Source organism: Sinohyriopsis cumingii, chromosome 5, assembly GCF_028554795.1.
Source record: "Sinohyriopsis cumingii isolate HCF-2022 chromosome 5, ASM2855479v2, whole genome shotgun sequence".
Classification (NCBI taxonomy): domain Eukaryota; kingdom Metazoa; phylum Mollusca; class Bivalvia; order Unionida; family Unionidae; genus Sinohyriopsis; species Sinohyriopsis cumingii.
The window spans coordinates 49,520,644-49,540,395 of NC_142965.1; the positions used below are offsets into that span (position 1 = coordinate 49,520,644).

The 19,752-nt window shown below is 34.8% G+C and overlaps 1 pseudogene across 1 annotated transcript; it reads right to left on the bottom strand.

The window, feature by feature from the left end:
* Positions 1-3,248: 3,248 nt before the first annotated feature.
* Positions 3,249-19,126, bottom strand: LOC149799130 (uncharacterized; annotated as a pseudogene). Its single transcript, XR_016421086.1, has 2 exons — positions 18,406-19,126; positions 3,249-8,935 (listed from the first exon to the last, which is right to left on the bottom strand). The product of XR_016421086.1 is annotated as an uncharacterized LOC149799130 (transcript).
* Positions 19,127-19,752: the final 626 nt, after the last annotated feature.

The window sequence follows — 19,752 nt, forward strand, 5'->3', positions numbered from 1 at the left end:
TTCGTTTCCAGTTTAAACAAGATTCTTGATATAAAAGACCTTAAACTGCAGTCTACATTGCTTTCCAGTTATGATTTTCGCTATAGCTAGTCTTCACTTTTGGTTCAAGACTGATGTATTTGGTTTGACTTAATTTGTTTGTAGATTATTTAAATTCTCATCCAAGGACATATATATATATATATATATATATATATATATATATATATATATAATGCAGCTAATATATTTATGTAATGACATTTTTATCTTTATTCCAAAGTGCATTATGTTCATGACATGTGTATAAGTCTTTCCATGTTCATTTATCACATAATGAGCTTTTCTTTTCCTATCTGTTATTATTTTGTCTTTATCGAATAAATAAAAACATATCAAAATTCGTCTTTTATAAAGTTTCCAGTTATGCATGCATCCCTACATTAATTCGTTCATAGATTAGTTTCATCAAACAAATATGACACATATATGTGATAGATAGATAGATAGATAGATAGATAGATAGATAGATAGATAGATAGGTAGGTAGGTAGGTAGGTATGTAGATAGATAGATAGATAGATATCGATGGATAAATACATAATTACAGAGGCTACATCGGCTTGATACGTTTGCTTATTGCGATCACAGTATTTCAAACACACCTACACTTTTCAAATACAATCTGAAGATCCCCCCCCTCTCTCTCTCTCTCTCTCTCTCTCTCTGGTGTAATGCTTGACTCAGTAATATCAGGAACACTAATTGTTGCTTACTAACACTACCCTGTAATGGATTATTTAAAGGGGCACGAGAGGTAGTAGTTGTATTACCTGTACTGGGTTATTTAAAGAGCAAGAGATATAGTCGTTGTATTATCTGTGCTGGGTGATATAAAGGGCAAGATAGGTAGTCGTTGTATTACCTGTACTGGGTTATTTAAAGAGCAAGAGATATAGTCGTTGTATTATCTGTGCTGGGTGATATAAAGGGCAAGATAGGTAGTCGTTGTATTACCTGTGCGGGTGATTTAATTTCCATAATAAAATGCTATTAACTCCAAACTGTACACACCCATGCTGTATTTAAACCCTAGATACGTAGCTTTATTGCATACCTTAATTATGTTGCAGATTATGAATGCTGATATCACGAGAAACGGACCTTGCAAACATCTCATTGAATTTCCTCACACACACACACACACACACACACACACACACACACACTTTAAATAATAGATGCCTGTCTTTGGAGCATCAAAAGTTACATGTGTAAATCAAATATAGTGGTCCACCTCTTGAGAGGCCACCCTGTATCAGAGGCCACCTTGTCTGACACCAAATTAGTATTCTTCTCTATATATTGTCTCAACATAAGAAATGACCCAAAGCAGTTGTATAATTGACTGACTTGCATCCTATGCTCATATTGAATACAAAAGAAAACCTTTTAGTGAGAACATTCAAAAGCTTATAAACTATTTACACATTTATCATGTTATCTTAGAACTCAATATTTCATCAATTTTAAATGTTGACTTATGACTGAATATTACATCAATTTAAAATGTAAACTTGTGAATGAATAATTCATCAGTTTCAAATGTTAACTTTTAATTGAATATTTCATCAATTTCAAATGTTAACTTTTACTTGAATATTTCACTAATTTCAAATGTTAACCTATAGCAGAATATTTCATGAATTTCGAATGTTTACATATAGTTGAATATTTCATCATTTTTCAAATGTTAACTTGTAATTGAATATTTCATCAAATGCAAATATAAACTTAGAATATTTCATCAGTTTCAAATGTTAACTTATAACTGATTATTTTATCAATTTCAAATGTTATCTTATAATTGGATATTTCATCAATTTCAAATATTGACCCACAACTAAAATATTTTGTCAATTTAAAAAGTTAACTTATAATTGAACATTTCATCAATTTTAAACTGAATATTTCATCAATTTCAAATTTTAACGAATAATTTAATATTTCTTCAGTTTCAAATGTTAACCTATAATTTAATATTTCATAAACCTATCATATTAACTTATAATATTTCATCAATTTACAATTGTTACTTATAACTGACTATTTCATCAGTTTTTCATATGTTGCCATGCAATTGAATATTCCATCAATTTAGAATGTTAATGTAAAACTTGTAACTGAACGTTTCATCAAATTTAGAAAGTTAACTTATAATTGAATATTTCATCAATTTAAAATGTTAACTTATAATTGAATGTTTTATCAGTTTCAAATGTTAATTTATAAATGAATATTTCATCAATTTCATATGTTAACTGATAACTGAATACTTCATCAGTTTCAAATGTTTACTTGTAATTGAATATTTCATTACATTAAAATTTTATCTTATAATTGAATATTTCATCAATTTAAAAAGTTAATTTATAATTGAATATTTAATTTAAATGTCCATTTAAAATAGATGATCAATGAAAATGATAGATTATGACATATTATATATAATGTAACCACCAAGGGCCTCAAGACCAATTCAGATTTGGTTGAGAGAGGTTTTTGATTCAATAGATTAACATCTTGCACACAAAAAAGGAGAAAAATTTGAGACCAGATAAGCAATTTCAGTCTCGAAAAGATTTCTGTTGACTCAGAGTTCTCTAAACACTTCCGTTATATATATATAGCCTTCAATCGCTGGTCTTTGACCTCAATAACTAGGCAAAGGTTTAAAGTTTAATAATTATAGTGAATACAATTTCTTGTAGTTAATTTAGTCTAGGTTGTTTTCCTCAAATGTAATGGTTTTCTATGCACTAACAGACTCCCAAGTTTCTCACACAGGCTCCAAGTTTCCTATCAAGAACTATTCTCATCTGGACTCCAAGTTTCTTAAAAGGATCCCCAGCCCCAGTTTTTAGAGATCAGAGGCCCCAAATTTACAAAACCCCTTCAGTGCACGCTCTAAACTATTTCTGATAGCTGATAGGAAAGTTGAAAGAATCATATTTGTAAATGACGAACATGTTCGAGTTTGAGTGTACACTCAGGTGAAGGAGGTCAGTGAATATGTGACCTGGATTTCTAATGTCAAAACCTATGAAGAGTTAGGTGTGGAGAAATTTCGCTGTATTAATGATGCTCTTAGGACAAATAATGGCTATATAATTGACAAGTATTACAAAGATGATTACCACCAAGAGATATTGCGTGTCAAAATATATATGGAGTACCAGAAGAATAATTTTTACATTTTCTTTGGAAAAACATTGTTATGCATACATGTAGATTACCTTAATTAAAATAAAATAAATAATTAAGTCTATACCCACGTACCTCAAAAGACTACTTTGTAGAATGCAAAAAAAGAGATTTATCTCTTTCCAAATGATGTCAATTTACAATATTCACAAAGAGGTGGTTAAAAATGCACCATGCCAGTGGACTTACAAATAAAGATTATGATGACCTCTTAAAATAAACAGAACACAATCATTTCTTTGTCAGGGGTTTGCTTGAATTTGCATTTTTCGAATTTCATATACTTTTTGAAAATACAGATTTTCATGGCACTGAAAACAGCTGATTTATGCTTTTAATTCCAATTTTTCACAATCATGCCTGAACAAAACCAGTATTGTGCCTATTCTTTACCACAAAAGAGGAAGGTCATATTTTAGGATGATAGATCATTGTCTACACAAACGAATTATGAGCTGAAGACATGTGTCCATAACAAGCAGGTCCTGTATCAAATGTCTTTAGGCAAACCCAGCAAATATGGATACGACAATTCCCACACTCCATGTGATTACATCCACCATCCTTCTCAATTGGAGCTGAACACTTTGGACAAAGCTTTCTGTTTGTACTGTCTTTCCTTAGCCAAGAATCAATTTTATTCTCATCCCTCTTTTCTGCCTGGTACATGGAGCATGTCACGCCATTGTGGTACTGGACATCACAGGCTGTGCAAATCCTCTGTTGACATTCGCTGCATGTAAATGGTGTTCCCTCTGATGTAACTCTGTAAACCATATTGCAATTGGGTGTTATGCAGTATCGGAACTGTGTATTGTTTACACCTACAAAGAAACTAACAGCAGCTTTTATTAGATCTTTTTGTGTAGTACATCCTTGTTGAATAAGAGCATTCAAGTCTTCAATAACCAAAGGTTGTTTACAGTTTCCTACAGCACATAAAACTGGAAAACTTTTATCCTGGATGGCAGATTTCAGCTGGTTCTTGATGCAGTCACCACAGTATGGATGTCCACAGTATTCAGGGCGATACATGTTAAATTGTTCTACTGAACAGAGACAAATTGGACAATGAGGCATTTCTGATCCTGCATGATAAGGGCTTTTATGCATATCATTACAAATTTCTTGGATCATGGTCTCCATTTTGCCAATAGATTCTTCATCCCCAAGAACAACTATTTTGTGATTTCGCAGGTCTAATTTGAGTGATTTTACTCCAGTGTCTTCCTTCATCTGGCCAAGGTCTGAACCATATCTGGCAATGAGCTCCTTCATCATCCCACATGGTTTTCCATCTCCTTTCAACTGCAGATGTTTTTCAACAAGTCCTGCCAAAGTATCTAAATACATGTTGATGCCAGACAAAGCTTTTGTTCTTCTTGACTGTGTTCCTTGAACAGAAACTGACATTGTTCTGTTATCTACAAATATAACAGTCCCAGTTTCTTTCTCAATTCTCTCCATCTGACAACGTCCATCTCTGGTGAAAAGTCTGGCTATTTCATTATTTCGCCCACATTCAAGGACATTACCCTGAACAAGATCATCCAATGAGATTTTGACCCTAGCCAATAAACTGCTGCTGTTAGTTTTTATTTTTATGAAAATGTTTCCTGCCTTTGATGTATTGGTTTTTATATGAACATCTGGATACTGGGACATAACGGATTCAATGACAGGTTCAATATCAGATTTTAGCACCTCATAAATATTCTTCCAAATGGCAACAGAGGTTTCCAACTCAGCAGTTACTCGAACAGGATAGACACTAAAACTTGGTGGATTCATCTGCATACCATTTAACGCCGCCTGGCCTTCTTCTGGGCTACTGAAGTTAACAAAAACTGTGTATCGAATACATTTTTGATTCTCCAATGGATCTGGTGCAAAGATGATCTCAAAGGATCCTCTGGAAGCATACCGCGAAACTTCCTGCTCAATTCTGTTGCGGAGTGATGCATACATCTGGTGTGAGGTTTCAGCAACCTCTCGAGGAACAACAATACTTTTTATTCTGTCATTTGATGCTGCTTCCGAAATTCCAAGAAATTCTTTAAAGGCCACTTTTATATCTTCCTCTAAAATATCATTTCGTAACCCTCTTAAGAACAGTTGATTCGTAGTGTCACGGGTACCTTTATTTCGAGAGCCTTGTACTGACACAATATGGCCAGCAATTGGGATTGACCTTGTTATCATAGCTTTTACAAAGTCTTCTGGCCAAGCCATTGTAACATATGCAATGTCCTTTCCAGGTCTTCGCAACCACGTTAACCTGACTTTGAAATCCTTGGAGATTTTGGAATTTGTTCGAGGAAGGACAGGTATGGTTTCAAAGAATCTGTTTCCAGAGGACGCAAACAAGGTCAATGCATTCTTGGCATCAGTATCTGTCCTGAAGGTCACTGTTCCCCAATTGGAAGGATCTTTTCTATTTTTCTTCATATATGGTCTGATGTCTGTTATCTCCCCAAATGTAGAGAAAACCTCCTTGATGTCTGAGACCTCTATCTCTATATTAGATAGCAGTCTCTGCTTAACAATAATGGTTCTATACTGGTGTGGCATGAGGATATTTATGACATCACCACCTGCACCCAAAATGGCTCGAACTCCCTCATCTGATTTTCCAACAGGCACATCAATACAGTTCTGTAGCATTGGCTTTATTATTCCCCCTAAGACATCTTGCAGCATCCTCACAGCACGTTCTTCATCCACCTTGCTACAGTAGAGCTGTATTTCTCCAGTATTCTTGTTGGCTTCTACTACCACAGTCCTATTTGCACATGCTGCACTGAGTCTTATTTCTGTTTCTTTTCTATTCTGATGTAGTGGACCAACAAATTGTTTCATGGCTTTTTTCCCCCCAGCATGTATGTTTTAAGGTAACACGCATCTTGTCCATTGTGTTCCTGTAAATGTGTAGCACTTCTGATGGCAGCACCATCATTTCTGTTTCATCAACTGGAGTAACACTGGTCACAAAATCTGTATATGTCTGCAGTACCTGCTCATAAACAATAAGCTCTGGCTGAAGATCTAGTGGCTTTAGCACTGACGATGGATGAATCTGAACATGCTGGTGATTCTTGAAGTTAAAATATCCAGCCTTATCATGTCCAAGAAAGCAGCAAACATTCTGCTTCAGTACCTCTACCAATAACTTTTTCAAAATACTATCTGCCTCCTCTACTGATCTGAACTCAAAGGGAATGTCTTCTCCCAAGTCCCTCTTCAGAATATTTCGAAGTTCTTTCATTGTCTCTCGCACACCCTTCATTGATTTAGCATTGATAAAGTTTTCAAAACACCAATGACCCTTCTGTTTCTCTGCAACTTGATCCCACTTTCTGTAGACATTAAGTAATGTCAAAATGTCTCCCCCTTTGTGGCAAAAGGCTATTTTTTTTAAATCAGCCTTTTTCTTTTCTTCCTCTGTCCCTGATCGATAGAAAGTTCCACTCCCTTCATTGAATGATGCCACAATAAGAGCCTCCATAGCTATGCCTGCCAGTATTCCTTTCTTCAAAAGTAACCCCTGTCTAGGTTCAATAGGCAATTTTGATATCCAGTGTCCGAGTTTGGTAATCTTGCCATCTTCAACTGCTCCAATATCACGGAGAGACTGCATTGCATTTTCTAGTGCTTCTTGTGTTGGTGACTCCACAAAGTCAAAAGAGATAGGATCTACTCCAAGCTCCAAAAGCTTAAGAAGTGCTTGCCCCAGATGAACTCTCAAAATCTCTGGTTTTGTACTTTTTTCCATTGTTTCATATGTTTTTTCATTGTAAAGTCTGTAGCATTTCCCTGGTGATGTCCTTCCAGCTCTCCCTTTCCTTTGCTCTGCTGAGCTCTGGCTAATTGGATGCACACAGAGTGAACTAATATTTCGCCTTGGGTCAAACCGCATCTCTTTTGCAAGTCCTGTATCAACAACAAATCTTACCCCAGGAATAGTGACAGATGTTTCCGCACTGTTTGTGGCAAAAACAACTTTACGTTCATTTGGTGCACTTGGTTGAAAGACCTTCTGTTGTTCCTCTGGTTGAAGTTTTCCATGCAGTGGTAGACACTTGAAGGATCTGTCTGTGGGGCATTTCTGAACAAACTCCTCACAGCACTTTTCAGTTTCAAGTGGTGTAGTGAGAAAGACAAGTATGTCCCCATCAGCCGGTGGATTCTGTCTGTGAAGATCCACTGCAGTATTAACTGCCTGAGTAACATAGTCTTCAAATGGATTTTCATCATCCTCTGGTTTTAGCCACATAACTTCAACAGGATATATTCTACCTGAAACATGAACAACTGGACATTTTTCTTGTCCACCAAAATAGGAAACAAAAACATCAGGATTAATAGTAGCTGATGTTATTATCACTTTCAAATCGGGTCTCTTCTTCAGTGCTGACTTAATCATTCCGAGCAATAGATCTGTAAAAATGCTTCGTTCATGTGCTTCATCTATGATGATGCATGAAAAGTTTTTAAGTTCATTATCTCGGAGGCACTCATTCAGAAGAATATGGTCTGTCATGTACAAGATCTTTGTAATTTTCGTTCTTTTAACTTTCATGCCAACTTGATATCCAACAATTTGTCCAACACTTGATGCCACTTCAGAAGCTACGTGAGTTGCCAGAGTCACTGCGGCTATCTTTCTTGGCTGCGTGCAGGCAATAAGACCATGTTCTGCAAATCCTGCCTGGTAGAGATACTGAGTCATCTGTGTACTTTTTCCTGATCCTGTCTCTCCCAATATCACAGACACCTGTGAATTCTTTACTGCATTCAGTATGTCAGAACGTCTTGCATACATTGGCAAAGCATTAGATAGTCGGCTGCACTCTATTGCAAAAGCCGTTCTAATTTCATTCATTTTCGAATCAAATTTTACTGAAACTTTGATTTCCTGCAACTTGTTGTGAATAGAACGAAGGTATGAGCAAAATTCATTCTTTTGACATTCAAGCTCTTTACATTTATCCTTTGTTGCTTTTATTTCTGACTTTGTGCTTTCAAATTGCTGCAATGATAGTTTTCCATCTTTGAGTCTCTGTTCAAGCTCCTTCAGTTTTTCACTCTTTTCATTTATTTTGGACCCATGTAATTCCAAATTTTTCCTGGCGTGTTCAAGTATGATCTGCAGGTGTTTTTCAAACCTTGATTCAGTTTCAGATGGGTTTAAAATAATCAACTCATTTTCTTTCTCTTCTGGAAAGTAGATATGCAGTTTTGTATCTGACTTCTCATTAGTTTGCCGCAAGAGATATTGGGCTTTTGATGCAGCAACTCTGCTGGGAAAACACAGTGTTACTTTTATATTTTTCTCTTCTCTGATTGTAATGAATTCAGTCTTTTGAACTCCAAACTTGTATTTGAACCCATCTCCAAGTCTGTACTTCAAGTAGTCCCCAAAGTCTGATCCAATTTCAACCTCATCAGAGAAGTTGACACAAAGTACTGAAGGTTTATTTTTCATTGATTTGGGTTTCTTTTTATCTTCTTTCATCATTTTTTTGTAACCTTCTCTTTTCATTTTCTTATCACTGTATGTAGTTACATCCATGTTTTCCTACAGGTCATAAATTCCTTTTAAATCAGTGGCAGATGCTTCCTAGCTTTCTGCAATGACTGCCTTCTCTTCAAGGTGAGATCATTCATCGAATCTGGCACCCACACCTAGTAACTAAAATATTTTGATAATGTTAAAAAAAATATGCATTTAAATGTAAGTTTTCTGTATGATCTAGACGACTTAATTGATTTTTTCTATGCAGTTTCAATCATGCATACATGGTTACTCCTTCTTAAGCAATGGTTGTATAACTAAAACTACTAGTAAATGGAAGAATAACTAGAAGTGGAAGTCAGCAATGTATGACTAACATTATAGTACATGTTTTCCTAACTTTGTTCCCCAAATACAGTATACCTCCCAAAGGCTGAAATCAGATTTTAAAAACATCATTGTCATCTAAATCTCTTAGTTCATATACAATTTATATCACATTTTGTTTCAACATTTATATATAAAAGATAATTAGTACGTTAAATTCTAAGCATCACAAGGCATCTCTACATATCTTGCTTGACATGTGTGCTAAGTCTTGGCTCAAATTACTTTCAGTGATTAGTATGTTGTACTCCAGAAGTGAACATGTTTATGGACAGATCACACAGATTGTCACAGGTAGAGCTATATATCCAGATGCTGCAACCCAGGGGATTACAAAATAAATATAATCAAAAATGAAAGGATATAATACTATGACCTCCATTAGTTTTGGTGTCATAATTTCACATTCAAGTCTTAGGCCTATATAACTTCTGTTTAAGTCTAACTTAAACCTGTGACAGCTTGCCTGTTTTTTTACTTCTGGGTGAATTTTCTGCCAATCATATGTTTATGTTTTATGTACTTGGGAGTCTTTGAGATTGGAATCTTGCATATATATATATATATATATATATATATATATATATATATATATATATATATATATATATATATATATATCACTTGCAAATAATTATTTGATTATACAGGAGAACAGAAGATGTAATTACTAAATGTTTGTGAGTGTGATCATAATTGCAATACTTCTCTCTCTCTCTCTCTCTCTCTCTCTCTCTCTCTCTATATATATATATATATATATATATATATATATATATATATATATATATATGGCATATTTTAAACTCCTGAAATCATTGTCCCTTACCATACAGCCCCTCAGTATAGCAATACTGCTACAATAATATAGGTATGATCATAAGGTCACACTAAATTAGTCAAAATTAATATTATTTATCTGCTCATGACTGCCAATTAGAAAGTAATTTAACATTAAATATTCAAAGCCTTAAATCCCTCATTATAAGACTCACTCACTCACAAAGAGAAGCCCTTTAATGCCTTTCATCAACAACCTATTAAAGTTGGAGTGTTGTGCATGTTCACCTAAAGAAATGTATACAAAAAGTCTTGAGAAACTACCAGAAATCTGAAAAACATTGTAAGACCCATCCCACCCTACCCCATTTTAATAGTTCTTTAATGTAAGCACTCAACATGGCATGGCTGACCTTGGAGATTATTGACCAAAGACTTGCAATGACCTCAAACTTTGACCAAGATGCATAGTCCAAAACATAACCTAAGGTATAGAAACCATCATTTCTTATTAGACTTGTGATAACCATAACATCTGACCTTTAAACCAAGAATTCATATGTTTCTTTATTACCATAAGTGCAAGAGGTCCACAAAATTAGGCCAAGGAACTCACTATAGCCACAAAATTAGGTCAGGGAACTAACTATAGAGCTGAGGTACTCTCCTAAACCATTTTTCTTTGAGTCAGAATCAACTTGGAAGTTTGACCTTTTGAACTCAAGGATGCATGCAATGATCAATTTTCATGATTGTTCTAATGACTGGGTCTATTACAAATTGGCATCAACATAAAAGATATATATGGTGACTGATACTTGAGAAGAATTAGAATGCTATGCCTCACCTGCTATACCTAAAGATAACAAGTAAATTCTCGGATCTGCATATATATATATATATATATATATATATATATATATATATATATATATATATATATATATAAAGATATAAAGAGAGAGAGAGTCAAGTCTCTGATCTGCAATAAATATATATGGGTAACTTTCTCACATAAAACCAATGTTGTACAACAAGAAAAAGACTTTTAAATGACCCCTATTTAACATCCTAAGATGTCTACAACACACAACAAAACTGAAGAAATGAAAAAAATGATTGTGGAAAGACAGAAAACTGAAAGACTTGTTTATGCAGTTTATGAAATCAAAGCAGATCAGGAAAGGAGGAAAACAATAAAATGATTGCATACTGAAACAAGCAGCAAGAAATTAATCAAAAAATCTATTTCACTGTTGTCTTCAAGGGAAAAAATAATTGGTCACTATAAACTGCACCATTTTAAGTATATTTTTTAAATTTCTGTTTGAACTGATGACAGATACCCCTAGCACTCATATAAGGTACTAGATCATATAAGGTCAAAAAATGTGTGTTTATAGTCATTTGACCTTCCTTATTGTTCATTGCCAACCCTAGCACTTTCTTCCTCCCAGGGAATAAAATAAAATAGAACAAATTTAAATTTTAAACCATAAAATACCAAAATTAATTTTTGCATCCAGTTTAGCCAAGTACATGATGCACTTAGAACATTATCGACACTAATCATTATCATATATATAATGTTTAACCAAAAAGAACCTTACCTACCTAATTTTAAAACCAGTGCAACAGGAAACATATTTTATTCTTATACAGCTTTGGAAAATCTTGAATATGGGCGCCATAAAAATGTTGACATGTATCATCAGTCTCCTCATCTCAAAGAATAAAGTTAGATAACTCTCAAGCTCTCTGCTACAAACAAAAACTTGAATTTTAGGATCTCACTTTATCAGTAATTTATTTTGGAATAATTTAATTGGATACAAGTTAATCTATGTTTTCATGAATGAATATATTACATGGATCATAGAGTTGAAAAAAGACAAATGCTACACCCTACATATTTCACCAAGTTATCTCCCATACACCATATTTGCCATATCAACATATAAAACTTGCATATTTCAGTGTTTGATTATAAGAACAAGATTCAGTGTGACATATTACATTACAGCTTAATCTCGAAGCAAAAGTAAGTATAACTAATTGAATAATATCTCACCTCAAAGTTTAATAGTTTTAAAAATGTATACTGTTATTCTTTGTTCCTTATATTTTGTGACTAGCCCAAGCTAACTATTTTGACTATTATGTGCAGGACCGATCATTCACCTATATGATTGAACTTCTCTGCCATTTTATTTCAGATGGGAATGAGCAATGATTTTCCTTAAGTTTTGGTGCTTCTAATTATGGTACAAGTGCACGCTGCTTCACTTAAAGTTTGTGGTGTTTGTAAGAGATATGGTGGTACAGGTGCCTTGGGACTGTCTTTGAAGCAATGAGGCATTGCCTCAAGTATCTGTCAATTGAAGGGCAATTAAACTTTCTCTTCTCTATTTACTTATATTTACTGTTGCCCCTTTAGCCTGTGCATTTTAAGTTTCATTACCTGTTAGATGTACACACTTTAGTCGTATGACTTTATATATATATATATATATATATATATATATATATATATATATATATATATATATATATATATATATATATATAATAAGTGCCTGGGGGCTGTCATCTACTATATTTGGTGGTAACATACAGATTTATTAATAATTAATACATGGACCTTTCTCATGGTTTTTACATATAATGACATAATGTGATATATCCCATGTCATCCATGTGAAGTTCAGTAAATGCTGATATGAATACAACAAAACACAGTTAAAACAATTTTATTCAACAACAAAAAATATTTTCCTAGTAAAGCATAAGGATGAAAGAGCAAATTAAACAGCTCGATGACACTTTCATTCACACTGATAAAATACATTGCTTAGCTTGTTTTTGAATAGTGACACCAAGTACAGTCTAAATTGATGACTGAAGCCAATTAAGGTTGGCTATAGGTATACCCAACTGCACAACCCCATCCCAACAAGCTAAATGTGTTGGTAGTGAACATTTTATTCAAAAATGAGAAGACAAATGTATGAGTTGCAGTTTATGTCAAGCTAAAAACTAAAGCCGAGTCTCTTGGCTTCGTGTGCGATTATGTTAATTTTTATTTAGATCAAGCGCGTGAGATATTCCTGAAACTACCTGATCATTCCGATATTAGTCGATTTCGGAACACGCTGCACAGAGCCGTTATTTCGGAAGTAAGACAGGCGACCCCCCCCCCCCCCCCCCAGATGAAACAAATATTATTTTAACATTGGTTTTGCCATATGAACTTCTCGGGGTGTGTAAATAACGACATTCCAAAGCTATATGGATACAAGAGGATCGAAATAAAGTGATTAACTGCCATTTAAAGGTAAGCTGAATCAAACTTTAAAAACAAAGTACACACATTACTGAAATATTTGGTGCTAAACGCCTGCATGACCTCTATGACTTTTACTATAGGCCTAGTAGGCTAGTTCTGGCAGAGTTATCTCTTTTCCGAGTTTTCTCTCTGTGGAGTAAATGTAGTCCTAGAGTAAATGGTCCAATGGATGTGTGACATTGCATGTTGAAGTAGGACAGAACGTATATTTATTTCATATCACTATGGTGCAAGCATGGAAGAAGTCTCCAATCTACTAACGAATTACGTGTGACCATAACATGCAGAACATAAAGACCAATCTGCTTGTTCCAAACGAATAACTGATATAATCTCATCGCGTGGTTTCGCCCTTCGATAAAATACTACATTTTTCACCCACTCGATTAAATATATCCGTTATTCGTTCGGTATAAGCAAATATCGTCTAAATGATTATATAACTAAAACGTACTCAACTAGTTTTAAAACATATCCGTTTGGAAATCAACTTAGCCCCTGTAATCCGCGTCCTTGTCTACGGAGCAAGTTAGTTTCGATTTCGCAGACGAATAAATCATAATACACTGTGATGTCACTCTCTCCTGTGCTACGAGATTTGATTGATTGATTACTTGGATTTACGTCGCGTGCGCCCAAAAGTGCATGTGCGACGGGTTTATTCACGCACAGCGGGATGCTAAATGTTCCTGGGGGAAGGAATTAGTGCCACATCCCACAGGCGTTTATGTGCTCAAGCAGCACTGCTAATTTAGCCGTCAGGTCGTAGGACTATATGTCTCTAACGACTTGAATGAAGGGCTTTCATGAGCGAGGATGGGCCCAACACACACTCATGTTAACAAAGAGTTGGTATCAGTCCGTTATTGACTGCCACTCGTTATTCATTTATTTTTGTTTTTATTTATGTTACGTGTTTCATGCGCGCGTTGCACGCGTATTTGTGTCCGACTGAAGCAAACGAGGAAGTGACCAGGAAGGCAGGCGATCATATGTTGGCAGGAGTCCGCTCATTCCAGGGGTACTGGTCTAAATGGATGTACTTGCACGAATTTTGAGTTTTGGTTCTTGTGTCCGAAATTGTTCTAAAGATGAGCTAGGTTGGACTGGATGGAAAACTCTGTGCTGCTTTAGTGTTACTATGGTCTGTATCACAGAAGTAGGCCGCAGTATTACCTTAGCTGTCTTTCATGTTAGCGCTAGGCAGAGAGCAGAGAAGTTTTTTTTTATAAATATTATTTTTGTTGATTTTTAAGGATATATTTGGGATTTAAGAAGACGGTTTTGCAGTGATAACAATTGATATTAGCAGGCTTGGGTCTTAGATGTTTGCCAGAACTTCCTGCTAATTTTGTTTTTCCGGTTACGATGCGATTGATAATTTTTTGGTTCAGGCTGTTCACTTTGGGTGGTTTGATGGACCTATTGGTTTCTTTTATAATGGAGTAGAGTATCCTTCCTTTGGTAGTGGAGTTAAACATGCGTCCAGTAATTCCGAAGTGGTTGAGTTTTGCAATAAATCCTTTGGTCCAGACAAGATCAAACGTTTTTTCAAGGTCAACAGGACTGCTATAAGTTGCCTGTTTTCTTTTGAAGTTGAAAGCTAGTTTGATATCCGCTACTAGTCTTAAAAGTTGATCTGTGGTGGAGCGCCTGTTACGGAAGCCACATTGGTTTTCTGATAGGAGTTTGTTACTTTCTAGGTGGTGTTTTAATCTGTTGGCTAGGATTGTTTTCATCATTTTACATATGTTATTAGTGAGGGAGATGGGACAATACGAGTTAATATTATTAGGGTCTTTACCTGGTTTTGGGATTGGGATGACAATTGCTTGTTTCCAGCTGAGTGGTAGTTTTCCACTTTGCCAAATTTGGTTGAGCAGTTTTATAATGGTTGTTGTAATGTTGTTTGGAAGATTTTTGTATATTATATATCCAATTTGATCTTTCCCAGCTGAGGTTTCTTTTTTAGACCCTAGCGCTATTTTCCATACGTATAGGGTGATTTCGGAATTTAAATCTGAGTTCTTGAACCATAGGTCTTTAAAGAGGTTAGGAAGTGTGGTTTCAGCTTTCTGTCTGTGTTCTAGGAAGTTCTTAGTGTGGTTACTGCTCATGGCCGAGAATGGTTAGCAACTAGGTCAGCTTTGTCATGGTTGGTTGTAGCATTTTTCAGTTTAGGTGTTAAGTTAATAGCTTTCCCCCGGATAGATTTTAAATTGTCCCATACTTGTTTAGAGTTAGATTTGAGGTTCAGTTTGGAGCAGAAGCGTTGCCATGTTTTTCTTTGCCTGGTTTTTTAATCCCTTTAAAATGTTTTTCTTTGTCTTTATATTGGATGAAATCTATTGAGTCTCTATTTCGCTTATATTTGTGAAGTGCTTTTTGTTTATCTCCATGTGCTTTTTTGACATTGATCATCCCACCATGGTACTGATTATTTAGTTTGAGTGTTTGTTTTTTGGAGAATATTTAGGGTAGCTGCATTAAGTAAGGTATTAATTACGTTGTCATGGAATATTGTTATACCTGGGTCTTCGAGCTCTTTGATATTGATAGCGGCAAGGGTGTTTCTAAAGTTATCCCAATCAGCTTTATCATGTATCCATTTGTGTGGGGATTCATAGTGGTTGTGCTGAACTGATATTTGGAGGGAGATTATGATGGTGAAATGGTCGCCATCTAAAATGTTATCTTGATCAACCCACCTGTTTGTAAGTTGGGCTAGTTTGTGTACGCATATAGTAAGACTGATTGCTGAGAGGGAGCCATCCTCAGGATTAAGTCGAGTTTTAGACCCATCATTGGGTATGGCTAGGTTGGATTCAGCAATCCATTCTTCAATTAATTGGCCTGTTATATCCCTTCTACTTTCTCCCCATTGTTCATTGTGAGCATTGAAGCCGCCAGAAATGATTAGGTTGCCAGACTGGTTAGTGGAGATTTGTCGATAAGATTCTAAGTTGATTGGGTTGTCATTGCCCTCTGGGTCATATATATATATATATATATATATATATATATATATATATATATATATATATATATATATATATATATTACTTATTATTATATTATTAGATCCAATGTTGACTAATACAGTTTGAATTTCAATTGTGTTATTGACGTATATTGGCATTGGGATCGTTCATGTTTCAACGTAGGGCAGGGAGTCAGTTAGAAATATTGCAAGTCCTCCTCCCTTTTTCCCATTGCTACGACTTTTGAATATGCCTGGTGTGTATCCGGAGATTTTGTGTATATGTTTCGGATTCTCTGGTGCGTGTGTTTCCTGGAGGCAGATTATGTCAGGTTTATTGACTGCGTTAATGATTTTGTGCATTAGTTAGGTAGGTTTTTGGATAGGACCCTGCAATTCCATTGCCAGATAGTAAGTTTTTTTTAGTTGTGTTATCCATTGAGATTGGTGCTGATTGTGGCTATGATGGTGGACTGAGGAGTAATTGTGAGTTTAGCATGATAATGTTTGGTAACACTTGAGTTCAGGTGTTCTGTTATGTTTTCTAATGTGGGGGTCTGGTGCTGTTAGATTTAATTATCTCTTTGAACAGTTCAGTCCACATCTGCCATTTGATGACGTTTTGATAACTTTGGTGGGGTGGGTGCATGACTGTTTTTTTTTTGTTGGTTTTTTTTGTTTGGTTTTTTTTTGGTAATATTATGGCTTTGATTTTTCCTGATTGCATTCCTGCTGATTTAGTTTAAGATTTTTGTAGTTTTGGGCGGATTAGTTTTTTGTGCAGGTGGATTTCTTTTTGTTGTGGTTGGAGTTGAGAGGCTAGGTGACTTCCTTTGTTCGAATTTAATGGAAGTTAGTGTTGCTGTTATCAATTGTTTTGGGTGGTTTTTTTTTTTTTTTTTTTGTTGCCTGAGATGTCAAATGTTTGGCATTCATGAGGTTGATTATTTTATTTTCTTTGATAGTATAGAGGTATTCAGATGCTCTGGGTGGTGTGGTTCTCTGCAGTTTGTCATTTGAGAATTCTCTTTTTACATGCCTCTCTATGTTGGCCACCGCAGCGGCCGCATCTATATATATATCGATATGTGTTGGCGTAGTGTCCCCAATGTTAACAGTTGGTGCAGAATCTGGGTTTGTTGACAAAGGTTCCAGTCTGTGTTTTACTCCGGAGGGACCTAATTGTTATAAGGTTTTAAGTGGTTGGCATCCAATTGGCAATTGGTGTTTTGGATTGGTGAATTTCAAGTAGTTTATATGTTAGTAGTATTGTTTTGACATCTAAGTGTGTTGGTCCAATTGGAGGGTGGGGTGCGATTATGTTTTCCACATATAGTGTGGGTATTGTGACATCTAATTTCTCATTTTCGTATGTCTGATCAGGGCGCTTGAAGTCTATATGTGAGGTCGGGTCAAGGTCGTTTATTGCTGCGATTAATAGATTGTGTGGGGAGCTGATAGTGAATGTAAGATTTTTTTGTTGGAGTCGTTTTATTGAAGGGCTCAAGCTAGTGTCTAGTTGTCCTTTTTGTATTGGGGAATTGTTTTTTGTTTGGTTGGTGAGTGACATTTTTCTGATATTGTTAAGTTGCCTATCTTGGTTTTTTTTTTTTGGCGTTGAGCGCCATTTGTTTGTATACTTGTTTTGAGCCATATTGTCTAGTTGTTTGACTAAGTGGGAATAATGATTTGTTACTATTAAGTTGAGACCTTTCTTTTGTAAATTCCTTTGGTTTGGATAGTTATAGTTTTAGGTTTAGTTAACTTTGTGTATAGATTGATTTCAATTTAGGGTTTTAATTGTAAATTTAGCTTTTATGGTATTGTCTTATTTAATTTCCTATGTATGTTTCATTGCTTATTAATACTGTAGTAATGTAGAGCTTTCAGTAATATGCTGCAGGTATTGATTGAATTTTGTTTATTTAATTAGATTTTAACTCTTGATTAAATAGTTTATTTTTGCTTAGTGGAGATGAGAAAAAGTGGACTTGTTTAACTTGATTTAGGATAATGGTGCCAATAGAATAAGATTGTTATTGTTAGTTAAGAGAAAATAGAAATGTTTACAGTAATGAGTTTAAATACTTCAAAACAGCACAGAGAATGTAACTGGCCACAGGATTAAATTATATTACTATATTACTATCTTACTGCGTGTTCCAGAGTTCCTTTGTTCCAGAGTTCCTGTGTTATGTGCACTTCCTTTGTTCACGGCTTGGCGGGTTGCTAATCTTTTCCTCTTCTTTTCTCAGTATTATTTCTTTGTTCTTGTTTTTCTGTTCCTTTTGTCTATGGTAATTGGTGATTGTAGTGGCCGCATTCAGTAGAACGTTTAATATTATACACCAAGCCGGTTTTACACAGTAAACAAATCAAGCAAATTCAGAGATAGTTTTCAAACTTGACGTTTTGGTAATGACGTCACTAAAACAAATAACGTTAGTTTACTTATGATAGTTTGTCATTCTATGTAATTCTGAATATATTTAAAGGATATTGAAACAATCGTCACAAAAAAACTTACACAATTCTCTCTCGGCAACATGGTGTAATATTCGGTAACAGAACTGTATCCATTTGTAAGTAACTTCAATAAAATTTGCAAAATTATCAGAGCTAAAATATACGTTTGTTCTCTGTAACGTCAGGAACGAGACCTACGAGATTAATTGGAATAGAATTGGTTTAATTAAAGGTCACTGTCCACCTATATTGTACAAACGTGTGATATTATTATAGTTATAAACAAAACGCATTGGTTGTGTATGCACACCATAAAAATGTTTAATTAGACTTAAAACTCCGCTTTTTTAAATTTAAACATTATTCGGCATTCTCCGTAAACAATCGGTAGTTTACGCTACCAAAACCGGATATGACGTATTCAACATAGCCATGCAAGTGTTTATTTCCCCACGTAAATATCTATGTGATATATCGTACGATCGAGCTTTTGTACAGCAAATATGGTGCATTGTGTTGCATACGGATGTAACCAAAAGAGTGATGATGGGGGAAAAGGGTTCTTTCTTTTTCCGAATAACCATGTTTACCATTAAAAAAAAGTGGATTTAATATGTGGGATCGAAAATGGGAGGGATGGGAAAATTGTGTCATTTATGCCGGATTATAGTGACTTTGGCCCAAAGACAATTCGGCCCAACTCGAAAGACAATTCGGCCAAACTTAACAATATTTTGTATGTTCTTTTTCGTCAACAAACAAGTCGATGCTATGTAAGATAGGTTTTAGGGAGAAAAAAAAAACCCTAAATTTAAACAAACTATTTTGATATTCTTGAAAAAAAAATAATCATACTTCGTAACGTACATATTTATGAGAGAAAACACATACTGACATATCTTGCTCCTTCTAATTAAAATATTTATATACATTTTTTGTGCTAAAAAATATATGCATCTGCACAACGACATTCTCAGTTTAAGTCTTCTGGTCGAATTATCAATAATTATTTATAAAACAATAATACTTAACAGA